The sequence below is a fragment of the Lynx canadensis genome, chromosome B1 (assembly GCF_007474595.2).
Source record: "Lynx canadensis isolate LIC74 chromosome B1, mLynCan4.pri.v2, whole genome shotgun sequence".
Lineage (NCBI taxonomy): Eukaryota > Metazoa > Chordata > Mammalia > Carnivora > Felidae > Lynx > Lynx canadensis.
The window spans coordinates 26,777,888-26,795,371 of NC_044306.2; the positions used below are offsets into that span (position 1 = coordinate 26,777,888).

Here is a 17,484-nt window from a genome sequence, read left to right on the forward strand (position 1 = left end):
GCAGCTGGTAGGGAACACCTTGGAAAGTATAATGTACTTTCCATTTGTCAGGAGCAGTGTTTGAGAAGCAGTGATCATCGTGGTTAAACACCCTCTGTCTGCTCTCTACTAGCTGTGGGAGGCACAGCAGTGGCCTCCCTGAGGCGTCCACACACTAATACCCAGAACCTGCAAATGTTACCTTATGAGGTAAAAAGGACTTCGCAGACATCATTAAGTTAAGGATCTTCAGATGGGGAGATCAATTTAAATTCTCTGCGTAGGTAGGTCCAACAATCACATGGGTCTTTATAGAAAGGAAAGAAGTCCAGTCAGAGAAAAGAGATGCGGCATGCAAACGGAGGTTGTCGGTTGTCGTGGTGCACGGCCACAAGCCGAGGAATGTGGGCATGCCTTAGAAGCTAGAAAAGGCAAGGAAGTGGATTCTCCTTTAGAGCCTCCAGAAGGAATGCAGCCCCGCTCACCCATTTCAAACTTCTGGTCTCCAGAATCCTAAGAGAATAGATTTGTGTTTTAAACCATTAAGTTTCTAGTAATTTATTACAGTAACAAGAAACTAACGCAGTTAGCTCTGTGACCTTCCATTTTTCAGTTTCCTCATCTGTAAAGGTGGAAATAACAGAATCAAACATTATTTGAGGATTAAATGAGTTCATTCAAGGATAGTACCCCTCAAATAATGAGATCTGTAATTTGATATATGAACTGAACTTAGAGACTAATGAAGAACAGACAGTACCGAATACATGCATGTATAATTTAAGTCTAGATGTATTATAATTTACAGACAACTGTAACATAAACGTTACACATACAATCATGGATCTGGAAGGACCTTAGATTTAGAGCTCAGCTAATCTATTCCATTACTCCTTCAGGATTATCTACTATGTTCCTATATGACATTTCTATACCATATCCCTATGAGCTCTCTGACATAATTAGTCCATTGTTGAATAGCTTAAATGGTTGGTAATATTTCACCCATTTATTAAGCCAAATGCAGTAACTTCTCTTTGGAAGTACACTGTGTATGGCTATGCATTTTTTTTTAAGACCCTCCTCTGAAATACTGGCAGTAATAGAGGACACTTACTGTCACTATAATCACCACCTCTTCCATCTTAGTTTTTATATTGTAAGCTGAATGGCACCCACTCCTACCTTGTTTATTCTGCTGACACAGTGGAAGTTTCTGTTTGCTTTTTTGTAAATTTGTCACATTAATTCATTGAGCTTCCTGTCAAAGTAGCTTCAGAGTAGTTTAATCTGGGCTAGTCTTAAGTCAGTTTTAAGTATTTCTTATATATTTGAGCAGTTGACTTTTTCTTTATTTGTTCTAATAGGGTATCGCATTTATCCTCGTTATTCTTGTTATTCTTGTAGTGTTAGCCACCAGTTGTCATCGTTTTGTGTCCTAAAGCTCAGGTTCCTCAAGACCAGATTTTATTCTTTCATGTTATCTGGATAGCCAGCTGTTCCTTTTTTTACAAAGTTTTTTGTTGTTGTTGTTGTTGTTTTAAGTTTCAAGAAGAAATAATGAATTTACCAAATCCTTTGGTCTCTTGCCCAGGATTGAGTGTCATTATCACTAGAAATGGTCTATATTTCTTTTGGTAAGGTTGTTCATCTCTACAAGATTCATTAAAAGTGGTTAATGGTGTGTTTGACACATTCTCTGAGCATACTCTCAGACACTTTTTGGCATATGCATTTGAACGAGGTAGCCTTGTAAAAAAGCTTGTGCTGCCTCTGTGAGTCACCATTAACTGTGGCTGGTCTCCCTCTCTGGATCCTCTAGCAGCTGGCAAGGATTCTCCAGTCCTTAATACCTGTGAATTCTCTTCACTGTTGCATACATCTTTAAAAGCCCTATTTACCAACTAAGAAAAGCCTCATTTTTGCATTATCTGGTCAATAGTGTTGAGTACTTTGTATGTTTTACTCACCTCTGAGTTTGCAGTCTTCTGAGAGTCTACCTCAGAAACTTTATTCTTGGATTCTTTGTCCTCCCTAACTTCATCCCTACCTCTACTTTTACTGCTGACCTTTCTTCTCCCCTACTTCTTCCTTCTTCCACCTCCCCTTCCCTTTCTTCTTCTCCCACCCATCACTCCACCCCTGCCAAATAAATGTCCAGCAGTCATGCTCAGAATCAGAAGTTCCTTACACCTAGGAGAGCCATTCTTTTTTTTTTTTTTTTATGAAATTTATTGACAAATTGGTTTCCATACCACACCCAGTGCTCATCCCAAAAGGTACCCTCCTCAATACCCATCACCCACCCTCCCCTCCCTCCCACCCCCCATCAACCCTCAGTTTGTTCTCAGTTTTTAACAGTCTCTTATGCTTTGGCTCTCTCCCACTCTAACCTCTTTTTTTTTTTTTTTTCCTTCCCCTCCCCCATGGGTTCCTGTTAAGTTTCTCAGGATCCACATAAGAGTGAAACCATATGGTATCTGTCTTTCTCTGTATGGCTTATTTCACTTAGCATTACACTCTCCAGTTCCATCCACGTTGCTACAAAAGGCCATATTTCATTTTTTCTCATTGCCACGTAGTATTCCATTGTGTATATATACCACAATTTCTTTATCCATTCATCAGTTGATGGACATTTAGGCTCTTTCCATAATTTGGCTATTGTTGAGAGTGCTGCTATGAACATTGGGGTACAAGTGCTCCTATGCATCAGTACTCCTGTATCCCTTGGATAAATTCCTAGCAGTGCTATTGCTGGGTCATAGGGTAGGTCTATTTTTAATTTTCTGAGGAACCTCCACACTGCTTTCCAGAGCGGCTGCACCAATTTGCATTCCCACCAACAGTGCAAGAGGGTTCCCGTTTCTCCACATCCTCTCCAGCATCTATAGTCTCCTGATTTGTTCATTTTGGCCACTCTGGCGTGAGGTGATACCTGAGTGTGGTTTTGATTTGTATTTCCCTGATAAGGAGCGACGCTGAACATCTTTTCATGTGCCTGTTGGCCATCTGGATGTCTTCTTTAGAGAAGTGTCTATTCATGTTTTCTGCCCATTTCTTCACTGGGTTATTTGTTTTTCGGGTGTGGAGTTTGGTGAGCTCTTTATAGATTTTAGATACTAGCCCTTTGTCCGATATGTCATTTGCAAATATCTTTTCCCATTCCGTTGGTTGCCTTTTAGTTTTGTTGGTTGTTTCCTTTGCTGTGCAGAAGCTTTTTATCTTCATAAGGTCCCAGTTATTCACTTTTGCTTTTAATTCCCTTGCCTTTGGGGATGTGTCGAGTAAGAGATTGCTACGGCTGAGGTCAGAGAGGTCTTTTCCTGCTTTCTAGGAGAGCCATTCTTAACTTAGAATTTGCTCCTACCTTAGTGACCGCATTTACTGAGTTTTGTAGTCCTCCAGCTCATGATGGTCTCAGATGTTAACTGTCCAAAACAGTAGCTACTGGCCACAGGTAGCTGTTGAACACAGGAATGGGCCTAGTGCCACATGGGGAAATGATAATATTTTAGATATATTGGGTGACATAAAATGTATTATTAAAATTAGTGTCTTCTGTTCACTTTTTTTTTAAACATGGTTACTAGAAAATTTTAAGTTACACATGTGCCTTGAATTATGTTTGCCCTAGACAGCATTTTTAGACACTCTAAATTGAGGAGAATCATTAACACAAAGAAAAAAAAATAAATTATACTTTAAAAATAATAAAATGTATAGCAATCTTATTGGACAGGTACAGCCATGCCTGTACATCTCCTTAGGCCCAAAGAACATTGTTGCATCATTGCACAGTCTGGCTTAGGTTCATAATAATTGGCCCTGATTTGTCACGAAAGGTTAAATCATGTTTGGAATAACCCATTTTTTGAATGCATACGCTTGTGTAATATATTTCACAAAGAAATTCCATCAAGAGCAGAGGAATTAAACTGCTAAATTAGCAGAGTGATGTTGAAAACTTGGCTATCCGGAGTGATGTGGTCTTTGAGTGTTCCAAGAGAGTCCATTTTTATGGCAGCAGCTGTCTAATAAGGCAAAGTGACAATTTTTACATGAGAGTAGTTGACAAATTCATGCAAGGCAAACAAGTCCGTGCAAGAGTAGAAATCCCAAAATACCCCAAAACAGTTTGTTTCTTCAGAAATGTTTAAAATTTGCTGTCAACTATTGTGTTTATATTAAAATCATTATTTCAAAAATAACTTTTTTGAACCTGTATATAAATTTGATCTCCTCATTCAAGAAGCTTTCGGGTGTAGTACCTGCAGTCTTTGTCTTTGGTTATCTGTGTCTAGAAATGGTGCTAAACATTTCTTACTGGCACATTCTCCAATTAAGTTATGGATAATGCAAAACCAAAACTTCACCCTGAAAAAGCAAACTAATGTTACCATCCGTGTCTGAACCTCATGGCAACATTGTGTGCATGAAGTGATGTGTATCACAGGTTAACCTCGGCCTTCCAAAAAAAAAAAGGAGGAACAAGGAATTTCTGAATAATTATGTTCTGAAACAATATCAAGTGCTTAAAGTTACATAAATCTAAATTCTGCCCTCTAAGAAATAATAACTAAGAGACAAATTTTTATCAGCAAGGAAAAGACAAAAAGACAAGGAATTTTGACTCACATTTCATTGTTATTAATATCAGATTGTCTTTGACGTATTTCTGATAGAAATGTTGCTTCCCTGTATTGCTAGGTATTTAAAATAAGAAGGAACTAGATAAAACTGATACTAAGGGATGGGGTTTAATATATTTCAGATAAGAAAATGAAAATGTACAATTGACGTGGCTGTATGCCAAATCTGCATAGGAGAATGTATCCCAGTAAGATAATTTTAAGATTATCTGAAATTGAATATCTCTTTTTTCTCCTGTTTGCTAATTCAAATAAAAACATTTTTCTGACTTTTATTTAGTCGGACATGAAGCACTTTCCCAAAGCAAAATACTACAAAATAATTTTTCCCCCAAATGCAAATGTGTCCTCTTTATTTCCTCAACTTTAAAGTCTTTTTTTCCATATTTTTCTGAAATAGTAAACATCCTCCTATGTCTCCTCACTGAACAAAATAAGGAAAGTAGATAAAAATACGAGAGGATAGTTGAAGCCAAAAGTAATCGTAGTAGTACAATAGCCCAGTGCATTCACTTTATAATAAAATGAATGGTTAGGTAAGTTAATCAAGTGAATGTTCAGCCTGATTAGAAATTTTTGAAGCTGGGGTGCCTGGATGTCTCAGTTGGTTAAGCATCCAGTTTCAGCTCAAGTCATGATCTCGAAGTTTGTGAGTTCGAGCCACACCTCGGGCTCTGTGCTGACAGCTCAGAGCCTGCAACCTGCCTCAGATTCTGTGTCTCCCTCTCTCTGCCCCTCCCTTGCTTGTGCTCTGTCTCTCTCTCAAAAATAAATAAATAGAAACATTAAAAACATTTTTTTGAAGTTAATGTTATGCTCAGGAAAAGGCCAAATTGACTTTCCAGGCATTATATCTCAGTAGCTCTCTTTATAGTCTTTTAGATACAATATTTTTGAAAACTACTTCTCCTGGAGAACATTATATTTAATATGTCTGAAATGCCTCCTAGCTGGACTGTGAACCCTCGATATGTGTCTTGAAGTGGGCTGTACAAGAATGAAAGGCTGCTCAATTTTAACAACTAAATAATTAAATAAACTATATTAGAAGGAAAAAAAAAAAAGAGGTTAGAATGGGAGAGAGCCAAAGCATAAGAGACTCTTAAAAACTGAGAACAAACTGAGGGTTGATGGGGGGTGGGAGGGAGTGGAGGGTGGGTGATGGGTATTGAGGAGGGCATCTTTTGGGATGAGCACTTGGTATTGTATGGAAACCAATTTGACAATAAATTTCATATATGAAAAAATAATTAATTAATTAAACTATATTATTTAAATAGGTTATTCTAACTTAATAGACATTTCTCAGTATATGAAGTCTGAATCAATAGTAATATATTCATTAAATATAAACTGAAACATCAAAGTACTTCTATGATTATGTTCAGAAAGATTATTGGACAAAGTATTAATCTAAGATCAATATACAAATATTTTAAATTTTAAATTTTACAGTTTATAGTTGTGCAACATGATATTCCTAATCACACCATAAAGCTAACACATCAGATTACAAACTCTGCTGCATCGTGATCCGCTCGGTGCCTTCTCTCTCCTTGACATTCTTTCCATTCTTATTGCTACCATCTATGTTCTTTTTCCTCCCACCATCCTCTTGCCAGTGACCCTGGAACTAATCCCCAGTGTCTCCAGGTCTTAACTCATTGAGTTACCAGGTTAAGTTCAGCTTTAATTAGCTTACTCTTGTACTCAAAAAAAGCAAAGAATAACTCCCTCTTCCTGTGCCTTACAAAATAATGTTCAATCTTGCACCCTAACATTCAAGATCATTTATTTTTTTATATGAAATTTATTGTCAAATTGGTTTCCATACAACACCCAATGCTCATCCCAACATGTGCCCTCCTCACTGCCCATCACCCACTTTCCCCTCCCCCCCCACATCAACCCTCAGTTTGTTCTCAGTATTTAAGAGTCTCTTGTGGTTTGCCTCCTTCCCTCTCTGTAACTTTTTTTTTCCCCCTTCCCCTCCCCCCTGGTCTTCTGTTGAGTTTCTCAGGATCCACATATCCAGATGGCCAACAGGCACATGAAAAGATGCTCAGCATCGCTCCTCATCAGGGAAATACAAATCAAAACCACACTCAGATACCACCTCACACCGGTCAGAGTGGCTAAAATGAACAAATCAGGAGACTATAGATGCTGGTGAGGATGTGGAGAAATGGGAACCCTCTTGCACTATTGGTGGGAATGCAAACTGGTGCAGCCACTCTGGAAAACAGTGTGGAGGCTCCTCAAAAAATTACAAATAGATCTACCCTATGACCCAGCAATAGCACTGCTAGGAATTTACCCAAGGGATACAGGAGTGCTGATGCATAGGGGCACTTGTACCCCAATGTTTATAGCAGCACTTTCAACAATAGCCAAGTTATGGAAAGAGCCTAAATGCCCATCAACTGATGAATGGATAAAGAAGATGTGGTTTATATATACAGTGGAATACAACTTAGCAACGAGAAAGAATGAAATCTGGCCATTTGTAGCATCGTGGATGGAACTGGAGAGTGTTATGCTCAGTGAAATAAGTCAGGCAGAGAAAGACAGATACCATGTTTTCACTCAAGATCCTTTAAAATATGGACCAGATTTTTATTTGAAGTATTATTCAGTATTCTTTATGCCTTTTCAACATATTTGGCATCAGTCACTTTTCCCCAAATACACCTTGAATTTTCAAACTTCTTTGTTAAGGTAGATACTTATCCAACCTCTAGTTCATTTCCACATGTTTAAAATCCTGCCCAAAAATATGTGGCCAAGCTTGTATATGACTTGACTTCATGAAATCAGTCCATACCATTCATATAAAAAATACCATCAGAAGTAGTAAACTTCCATGCTGCTCCACCAACTTGGCCCCTCCCTACTGTCACAAGGCAGAGATTACAGTCCTAGTTTTGTCACTACATAGGTTTAAAATTTGGGGTCTTAGATGAATCATGTATAAAATAAGGACATCAAACTGTTTATACTGCCAAGCCTGTTTTAAAATTCTATTGAGAAGCCACGAGCACAAACCAGAGGTTCTTAACCTGTGGTGACTTGATGAATCCAAAAAGCCTGCAAAAACTCTAAAAGATTTGAGTTTAGGGTCAAGTGTGCAAGGTGTTTTCTCCCTAGGGAGGGGGTCTAAAGCTATTCTTTCTTTAACTCCTTAGGATGGTCCATGATCCAAAAAAGGTTAGGAACCATCCATTTCCCTGATCTGAATCTTCTATTTACCCAGGCATACCCAGACACACACAGTATCTCTCTCAGTCGCATTGGTAAATATCTGAAAGCTTTAAAAACGTAGTGCTTAGTTCTGTTATCTCCTTAGGGTGGTCCTCCACTTTTCCTCACCACTCGTGACAGATAACGTTCACATGGGTGAGATCCTGCCATCAACAACAGTTCTGCACTGCAGCCTGCTGAATGCAGGAGATGCTGTGTAGGTTTGGTGCCATGCCTGGCGTGCTGCTCTAACTCTATCGCTTTTTCTCCTGCTGATTCCAGATTAAGTACACAACACAGTAGTGGTAGCTGTATTATTGCCATATTGTAGCTATTGAATGCATGTTTTTTAAATGAATAAAGAAAAGATGTTATTCAGAGGACAACTAATAAATGAATGGCAGTTTAAAAAAAAAAAAAACAAGAGTTTGAATGAGAAAGACTGTGCCTAGTACAATACCATCAAACTTCACTAAAGTTAATGAACCTCTAAACTTGAATAAGAGATTGAGTGATACTTTGGGGACAATATAAGAAAAAAAATACTTTAAGCATTTGCAGTTGAAATAAACCACAATTGGTGCTTTTGAGAAGGCCAGAATGACAAGGTTACTACATCTTTTAGAGATTTTTGTAAACCAAGGACAAAATACATTATACAAAGAATGTAAATGCAATCATGCACAATAATTACAATGAAGACAAGCCAGTTCTTATATTATTCAAAAGGTAGTCACTTGCCCTTCTACATTAGCCTCTGTTTTTTAGGTCCTTGTTATAAGAAGCAGAGGTTGGACAGTTCCCAGGTAGGTGTCTCACAAAACTCCAGGCCCTCAGTAGCCTGATGCATTGAGGGGCCAAGTATCCTGATAAGTGTAAGACTGCAGGAAAGTAATTTTCCTTTCACAGATAACAGCATGGTTCCTACACATCAAAATATGCTTTGTGTATATATTCTCAGCTCTGGGATTGCAGGTAGCATGTACCAGTTTCTCACATGAAGAGATCAAATTTGTATATTCTCCCTGTTTAAAAAAAATAACAGGGTGCCTGAGTGGCTCAGTTGGTTTAGTGTCCGACTCTTAATAAATCGGCCCAGGTCATGATCTCGTGGTCTTGAGATCAAGCCCCATGCAGGGCACTCTTATGCTGAGCGTGAAGCCTGCTTGGGATTCTGTCTCTCCCTCTCTCCCCCTGCCCTTCCCCCACTCACACACACACTCTCTCTCTCTCTCTCTCAAAATAAATAAATAAACATTTTTTTAAAAATTGAAAAAAATACAAAAGCACAATTAAGTGAAGAACTAAAAAGCTGTGCAAATTACTTCATTTTAGGTGAATTGCCCCCATGAGAGGCAGGGTTGGGGTTTCTAATTGTGAGGTTGTGGCAGAGTTGTCTTATATCTCATTAGTAAACTTTTTCAATTTTGTTCTTTCTTTCTTTCTTTCTTTCTTTCTTTCTTTCTTTCTTATTTACTTACTTACTTACTTACTTATTTAAGAGAGTGAGCAAGAAAGAGGAGAGGGAGAGAGAATCTTAAGCAGCCTCCACATTCAGGGTGGAGCCCATTGCTTGCTTGATCCCACGACCCTGGGATCATGACCAGGCCAAAATCAAGAGTCAGTGGCTCAACTGACTGAGCCACCCAGGCGCCCCTCTTATTCCTTTCTGTAGGTGATACATCCATATTCCAGAATTAAGAATTTTTCAAATTTTTAAAGAAGTCATTATTTGGCAGTTTCTTATAAAGTTTAAACATGTACTTATTATATGTAATACCCCTACTCCTAATATTTGCCCAAGGAAATGAAGATATAGGTCCTTGCAAAATCTGAATTTTTATAGTTACTTTATTCATAATCTAACAAAGAGCTGGCAACAACCTGGATCTCTAGTAGCTAGTGAATGGGTAAGCAAATTCAGGTGCATTCATATAAGGGAATACTGCTTAACACTCAAAAAGAACAAATATTGATCTGTCCAATGACATGAATAAGCATTTGTACTAAGTAAAAGAACCCATATTCAAAAGTTTACATATTCTCTGATTCCATTTGTATGGCATTCTAAAACTGTAGTAAAACTATAGTAAAACTATATAAAACTATAGTAAAACTATAGGGACAGAAATAAGATCAGCGGTTGCCATGGAAGGGGGTTGGGATAGGAGATTGATTATAGAGGGGCCTGAAGAGACTTTTTGGGTGATGGAAATATTCTGTGTCTGGAGGTTGTGGCCACAGGCTGTATAAGTTTGTCAAAATTCACAGGATTGTACATCTAAAAGGGATGGATTTAACTTTACATAAATTATACTTCAGTATGCAAATAAAATAAGACACTGTACATCCATCTTGTATGCCTTATAAAACATCCCGGTAGAGTCTGGTGATGCACCTTGTAGTCAAACATTAATATTTTTGCATTGAAATATATGATAACTAGGTACGCTGAGTAGGTTAAGTTTTGCTGCCAGATGACTTTTTGGAGCCTTTTGGATTTGAGATTTACAAATAAGAAATTGTGGGGGCGCCTGGGTGGCTCAGTTGGTTAAGTGTCTGACTTCAGCTCAGGTCATGATCTCGTGGTTCATGAGTTCCACTCCGACATTGGGCTGTCTGCTGTCAGCACAGAGCCTGCTTTGGATCCTCTGTCCCCTTCTCTCTCTGCCCCTCCTCTGCTCACTCTCTCTCAAAAATAAATAAACATTAAAAAAAATAAGAAATTGTAGATTGATGACTATGGAAAAGGGACCACTGGTATAGAACAAAGAATATAAAACTATTGGCCTGTTTTGGATCAAATATGGATTTTACTTTTCCAAACCCCTTTTTTGGGAGGGGAACAGCCATTGTGATAAAAAAAAATCAGTGTCACACGTCTCCCAGTCTCACCCAGCTCTCCCTTCTTGTCTTCTTTTTGATGTATCAAAAGGTCTTTTCCTCTGCAGAATAATCTAAAAGTCCTTTCCTTTTTAAAGTATAGGCATACTTTGGAGAATTTCTCATTGGTTAATAACGTCCTGTAGGAACACCTTTCTTGGCTTTTAATATCCAGTTTTAGAGAGTGTATATATCTTGTAATATACCCTTTTTGGGGGAAGTAGTGTACATTTATTTTTATGCCCCAAATTTAAATACTTACATTTTTAATAACAAAAATCCAATGAAAAGTCTTGTTACGTGCCAGATACAACTGACAGAATGTCAGAGACCTGTATAAATTATTTGAAACTCTGCAGAGTGTCCATAAATGGGACACTTTGGACTAGATGTTGCTGGGGCTAAGCAAGGTCATATGACCGCCCACACAGAAACTAAGGGTTAATGATTCTGTTATTTATTTGGGCGCCTGGGTGGCTCAGTAGGCTAAGTGTCCAACTTTGGCTCAGGTCATAATCTCACCATTTGTGAGTTCGAGCCCCGTGTCGGGCTCTGTGCTGACAGCTCAGAGCCTGGAGCCTGCTTCAGATTCTATGTCTCCCTCTCTCTCTGCCCCTCCCCTGTTTGTACTCTGTCTCTCTCTCCTTCAAAAATAAACATTAAAATAATTTTAAAAGAAAATAATTGTTATTTACTGGTTGCATTACATGGTTTTTTCGCAGAGCCTTTGTTATATTTGAATGTTACATTATGTTTTTTAAATGTTTTAGGACATCGGTTTGGGTTTTGTGTTGACATGTAATCTGTTGTTATTTTTTATCATTTAAATATTGTGATCTGGGATAATATAATCGTATTTGGGGGTCTTTTTCTTTGAAAATTGATTTTTCTTTTTTTGCAGGGAGTAGGACACTTCCATTTTCTCAAAGAATTGGAAAATTCTCAAATAATCTTTTGGTTTATATCTAGTTCAATGCTTAGATGAACTTTTCCTTAAAAAACAATCTTACCAACAAAATAGAAATATCTATAATTAAATATCAGAATTCTACAGATCACCACTTTCTTCTGAAAGAGCTATTTTCATTTAGCTTCTGTTAGAGTGTCACCAAAATATAGAACCAACTAAGTAAATAGTATAGGTTGACTAAAATTGCTTTACCGCTTATTCTGTAATTCGCAGGTGTAGTACGTTTTATAACAGTTCAGTAGAGATTTTGTTTCCCACATAATTTATGTTTTTCCTTAAAGTTTGTTTGGAGCAACATTAAAATTGTATTAGAAAAAGAGCTGAGCAATATTGAGAATCAAATACAGGATGAGAATTTTACACCTGAAACCCAAAATCATTGAACCCTTCACCTTCCCTTTCCAGATGGCAATAAAATAGAAGAAGGTCCCTAGAATATAGAGTGACTTTCCCGAGGTCACACAAGTAAATTGATGGCAGAGGTAGAATCCACTCCAGATCTTTTATCATACAGTTCAGTGTCTTCCCCTATATTTCATACTGATGAAGAAGTTGTTTAATATTTAATAGGGGAAAAAAGTTTACAGAGTTTTGGCATTGACAAATTAATAGTAAGAATAATATGGAAAGTAGCTTATTAAAGTAAAAGATGACTTCTTTTTTGTTTTTTTAAGATGACTTCTTAAATAGTCAATAAAAACCCTAGAGTAGCATGGTCCAAAAAATGTTTAATTGTTCTAATGTTCTCTCTGCACTGTCTGCTGGAGGAGACAATAGCCACATGTGCCTATTGAAAAACTTGAAATAAGGCTAGTGCAACTGATGAACAGTTTTTGTTTTTGTATAATGTGAATGTCCGTGAAAGTAAATAGCTATGAGAGAGTGCCGTGTACTGTATAGGACAGCACGGCTTTGAGGTCCTCTGGTATGGACCTTTGGTATGGACTTTGGTGTGGTAGTGCAGGCGATGTTTAATGTTAGCTAATGTTGACTAATTAAAAGGTCCGAGTTGTAGGAAGCAAAAGAAAATAAAAGGATCTCCACTAGAACAATTCTCTGTTCAAGCCTAGAATTTGAAAGCCCCACATTATTCTGCGTTTAGAATGGAGGTGGAGTGTGTAGTTTGACCATGATTCTAGACTTAATTAATGGTATGGACTTTGACTCCAGTATCAGAATGAGTGGGAAGACTGATAAGATTCAGAAGTAGGAGGAAGGCGTGGAGAACTCTTACAACGTTGTAGTTTTTCTCCAGTTGTCCTGAAAATATTTAGGAAAGATTTCAGAGAGAAAAAAGAATTCAAGAACTCCTGGAGCCATTGTTTATTAAAGTAGAATACCAGTCTATCTGCAAATTGCTTTTGGTGGAAGACCTGTAGCTTTAAGCTTCTTGAGATGAGATTATTTCCCAGTGCTTTAATGAAATTCCTTCCACAGCTACATAGTTAGTTCTGAATTTTCAAAGCTATTAGTGAAAATACAATGGAGTTTGTCACCTAAATTAATATTTTATTCCCCATGTAGGCTGTCATTTTAGCTACAAGAATCAGTTAATCTCTTATATTTGCTGGTACCTTGATGAGAAAGTATCTCTGTAAGAATTATCAATTCATGGTACTATTTAGCACTCAGCAGCGCAAGGGTCCCTACACCTGATAACTGAGATGATTGATTAAAGTCTTTACATAGCCCTTCCCTTGAGGTATCTAAAGCAGGAGGAATTAAGCATGTTAATGGAAATGCAGAAAGCATTGATCATTTGAATAGACCTGGAATGAATTTTTCTCATTCCTACTCCCTTGGTCCAAAATGTTAAAACACACTAAAAAGGTTAAGCCCTGTATACTTTTTTTTTTTTTTTTTGCCCATGTTTACAAGCTCATATGAGAGTTCTAATGCTTTAAAATGGTTTTGATGGAAATATTTAGCTTAAATAATATAAATAGGTTTAACCTATTTAAAGCTAGTTATTGTTAACTATTTTTAAAATTGTTTTATTGCCATTACTGTTTTGTTACTCTTTGGTTTACATCATCTTGTAGAGCTCAGGTTTGGTTAGTTTGTGCTTACATATTAGCTTTTTTCAGGGCCTGGCTGATCATGAATAATGTTCAGTAAAACCTTAGACAATTCATTTAACTGCCTCGGTGTCAATTTCATTAACTGTAAATGAATATGTTGCAGATGATCCCTTAGGAGAACAATTCTGAAATTGGAGGTGAGGTGACAGAAGAAAGGTGACTTTCAAACTCCATTTCCCTCATTGCATCTAAGAAGATGTTACTATAGGCATATATTGTGAATGGCTTCAAAGTAGACAAAAGTCGTAATTCTTTTTTGGTCCCTCATTGCTCTAAGAATTTGTGATTCTGTGTTCATAATCTTTCCATGCTATTTCCCCTCAACAAAGCCAAATGACTCATTTTTACAAAACTAAGTCTCCTTTGATTCTTTCACTTGCTAAAGAAAGAGGCAAAAGCACTTTTAAATGTTGAAATTGAGGTAAGTCAATAATTATGACTCCTATTTATTGATGTAAGTTTTCTTCATTTTTATTCAAAAGGTAATTTTGCCTTCATACTAAGTGAAAAGAGAAGTTTTTTTTTTCTAACTACCTCAGAGAAATAAAAGGGGAGTTTCATTTTTAACCTGTTTTGACTGTTATTTTTTAACCTTTTTTTAAACCTTTCTTTTTAACACATTGACTCACACCTCCTGTGTGTGTATACTTGTGTGTGTGTGTGTGTGTGTATTTATTTTTACATATATCCTGGCATTAGTTTACTAAAAAGAAAAAGCAGTTCAGACTTTGAAAAGTAAACTTTGTGGCTTGCTTATTTTTTTAATCCCACTTATTTTATTCTAATCAAAGAAAAATATTTTAAGCTATCTGTTTTCAGCATTCCTGGCTGCTATTATCTTGACTGTAATTGCCTAGTTTCCTTTCCGGCTGATCTATTGCTAGCCTTTATCTGGATGTTATTAAAGAATATAAATGCTCCATAGAGCACCATATAGTCCCAGCCAGAATGTTCTCAGATTCTTTGCTAAAATGACACCAAACCAGTGGTTTGGCTGGTAAGTAAGTAGCTCAGATTTGTTGTCAGAATGTACAAGGGATTCTAAATTCACTGCTCGTTGTTCCTGAGATGTAGCATTTGAAAAACAGCTTCAGCTGTTTATGGATTATGGTCCTTGGGCACCAGATAGTGGATGTTGGAATGTATTGCAGAAAAGCTGATTAAAGTACTAGAGCCTCTAAAAGTAAAAGTAGAAAGTCATTTGTAATACCTGTGCCTGACTCTGTCGGGTGCACTTATATGGTTCCTTTAGAGAGCTTTGGTTTATTATCATCTTATCCATGCAGGAATAACCTTTTTGTAAAAAAAAAAAAAAAAAATGCGCCTTTTGGAGAAAACATCCATAAGCAATACTTGATGAGAAGTTTATGTGGGTAGACTGATTTGAACCTTGAAAATCCTAAATACTTTGCACTCTTATTATCTAGCTTATTAGAGTCTTGTTTCACTACGACTCAGCTTTCAATAGTAGCTACTTCAGTTCCCAATTTTCATGTGTTGTGACCGTCAATCAGGGAATTTACACTGGCCCCAAAACATAAACTATGTCAGAATTCATTGTCCCTCCCCACCCCCTACCTCTTGGGCCACTTTTCTCCCCGACAACAGTTCACAGAAGTAGAGTCTGGAGATATTTTATATTATTACAAAACTTACAGGTCTTTAAATATACTTCGTACTCCTCTTGTTGAGATATTTCCGTATTTCCTCATTATTTTTGAAGTAAAGTTCAAACTTCTTAGAGAGCCGTTCGTGATCTGTTCCTTCCCTACCCATTCCCCTGCAGTGTGAGTGTGGTTTCAGACTTACTACTGTTTCCCTTCCTATTGGTTTTTGTTTCTGTTTTACACTGGTTGCCTGCTTCTCCTTCACCCTTTTTTCATTTTACCTGAGAATCGCTTGCTCTTCCTTCAAAACTCTGCGTACATTTCCCTTCTTCCAGGAAACCTTCCTTGAGCCACAATTACCCTGCCTCTTACTAATCTCAGTCAGACCAGCCTTTAAGCTGTTTATGACTTTCACAAGATTCTTTTCATACTCTACTGGGACATTATGTTTGTCTGGCTCACTTAAGAGACCAATACTCCTTGAGTTCAGAGATGATACTGGGGTCTTTTGTGGGTCTGAATCTGGCATTTTCAAATAAATGTTTGTTGACTGACTGAATGACTTCTAGAGATAATCTCATAATTTGACTTACTTTGCCCCTGATCCTTAAGGCATCTGAGAGTATGGTTTATGTCATATTCCTCACAAGGAGATTTTAAATTGACTCACTCACTTCCATATTGCCACCTAAAATGTGTAGTAAAGTCTTTGGCTTTGGGAAGACAAGAACCTATTGGCTAGGAGGTACAGTAATATAAATCTTAACACTGTCAGTTAGCCAAAGAATGTGGAATACAATATATGGGAAATTGGAAAGACCAACTCTATGATGAATGATGCATTCTAGCTTATCCATGTAGATTGTTGAATCTGTGACTTTAGTGGTATATAAAATTTCCTTAGGAGGGAATAGATATTTAATAACTTCTTCCTTATTTGAAAATAACTGTTTACAGTTTCTAGATTTTAATGTAATCTTAATATGAGAAGCAAGACAAAGTTTGAACCAAAAGAATATTTGCCAGTGATGGGCTATAGAATTTAAGCATGTACTTGGTTGTCCTTAGGTGTCTTTTGAGTATTTGCATCAATATTCTGCATTCTGTTACAAAACAGAAACAAAACGCAAAGAAATCCATATTTATAAATGATAAGATGTTTAAAATAATTTAAGCTTATTTCTTAATAGAATTGTAACATTTTCACTTAATCTAAAATTTTATTTCTTCTATGTATGGTTAATATTTGCTTTCATGTAATTATTTGCTTAGACATTTTGTATAATTATTTCTCTAATGATATAGCAAACTGACTCAGCACATTATAGCTGAATCATAGTCCTGGCTCTTCTTTTTATTTATTGAATAAACAAACACTGTATTGTTAAAATTCTTTGTCCTTCAACTGAGTTTGCAAAAGAAGCTTGTTTGTTAGATCTTGCGTACTCTAAGGAATGTGTATCAAAGGTTTGAAATTATATACCTGTTTTTCAGTCTGCGATATTTTTAAAAAATAGAAGGGAGCAAAATTGTCCACGTCTCAATAGTTGGCTATCTGCTTACTCTCAGAGACCCCAGCCTCCTTTTTAAAAATAATTTTAAGGGTTTCTTGTTTACTAAAATTTGGTATTGAATTTGTGTAAAGTCTGAAGATTGCAGCATGCTAGAATATTTTTGTCATCTAAGACTGTATTCACTGTTTGGGTTTTTGGAGCACTGCCTCCAAGAGGTTCGTAGCATTTGGTACGGAGTTCACGTATTTCTAGTCTACAGACCTACCCTATTGAGGCAAAAGCTTCATGATGCTGATGTGTTTTTTTCTACTGCTATAATGCTCAGCAACGGTAATTAATTAAAAAAAAAAAAACTTTCCATGTCATTACAAATAAAACTGAGGGTTTTTTTTGAAGGCTAGTAATTTGTACCTTTAAAGAGCCACATTATTTTGCTTTTGTCTCAGAATGTATTATGCTTCACAAGTATACTGTGACAGCCTGAATAGGAAAGGGGGGAGGGGACATTGTCTTCAGCTGGCATGCTGTTATCAGAGGGAATGTGTTTCTGGACACGAG

General features: G+C 36.9%; 1 protein-coding gene across 1 annotated transcript in view; it reads left to right on the top strand.

Moving 5' to 3' along the window:
* The window catches only part of TNKS (tankyrase), a 219,173-nt gene that overhangs the window by 95,755 nt on the left and 105,934 nt on the right, over positions 1-17,484 (top strand). The window lies entirely within an intron of this gene.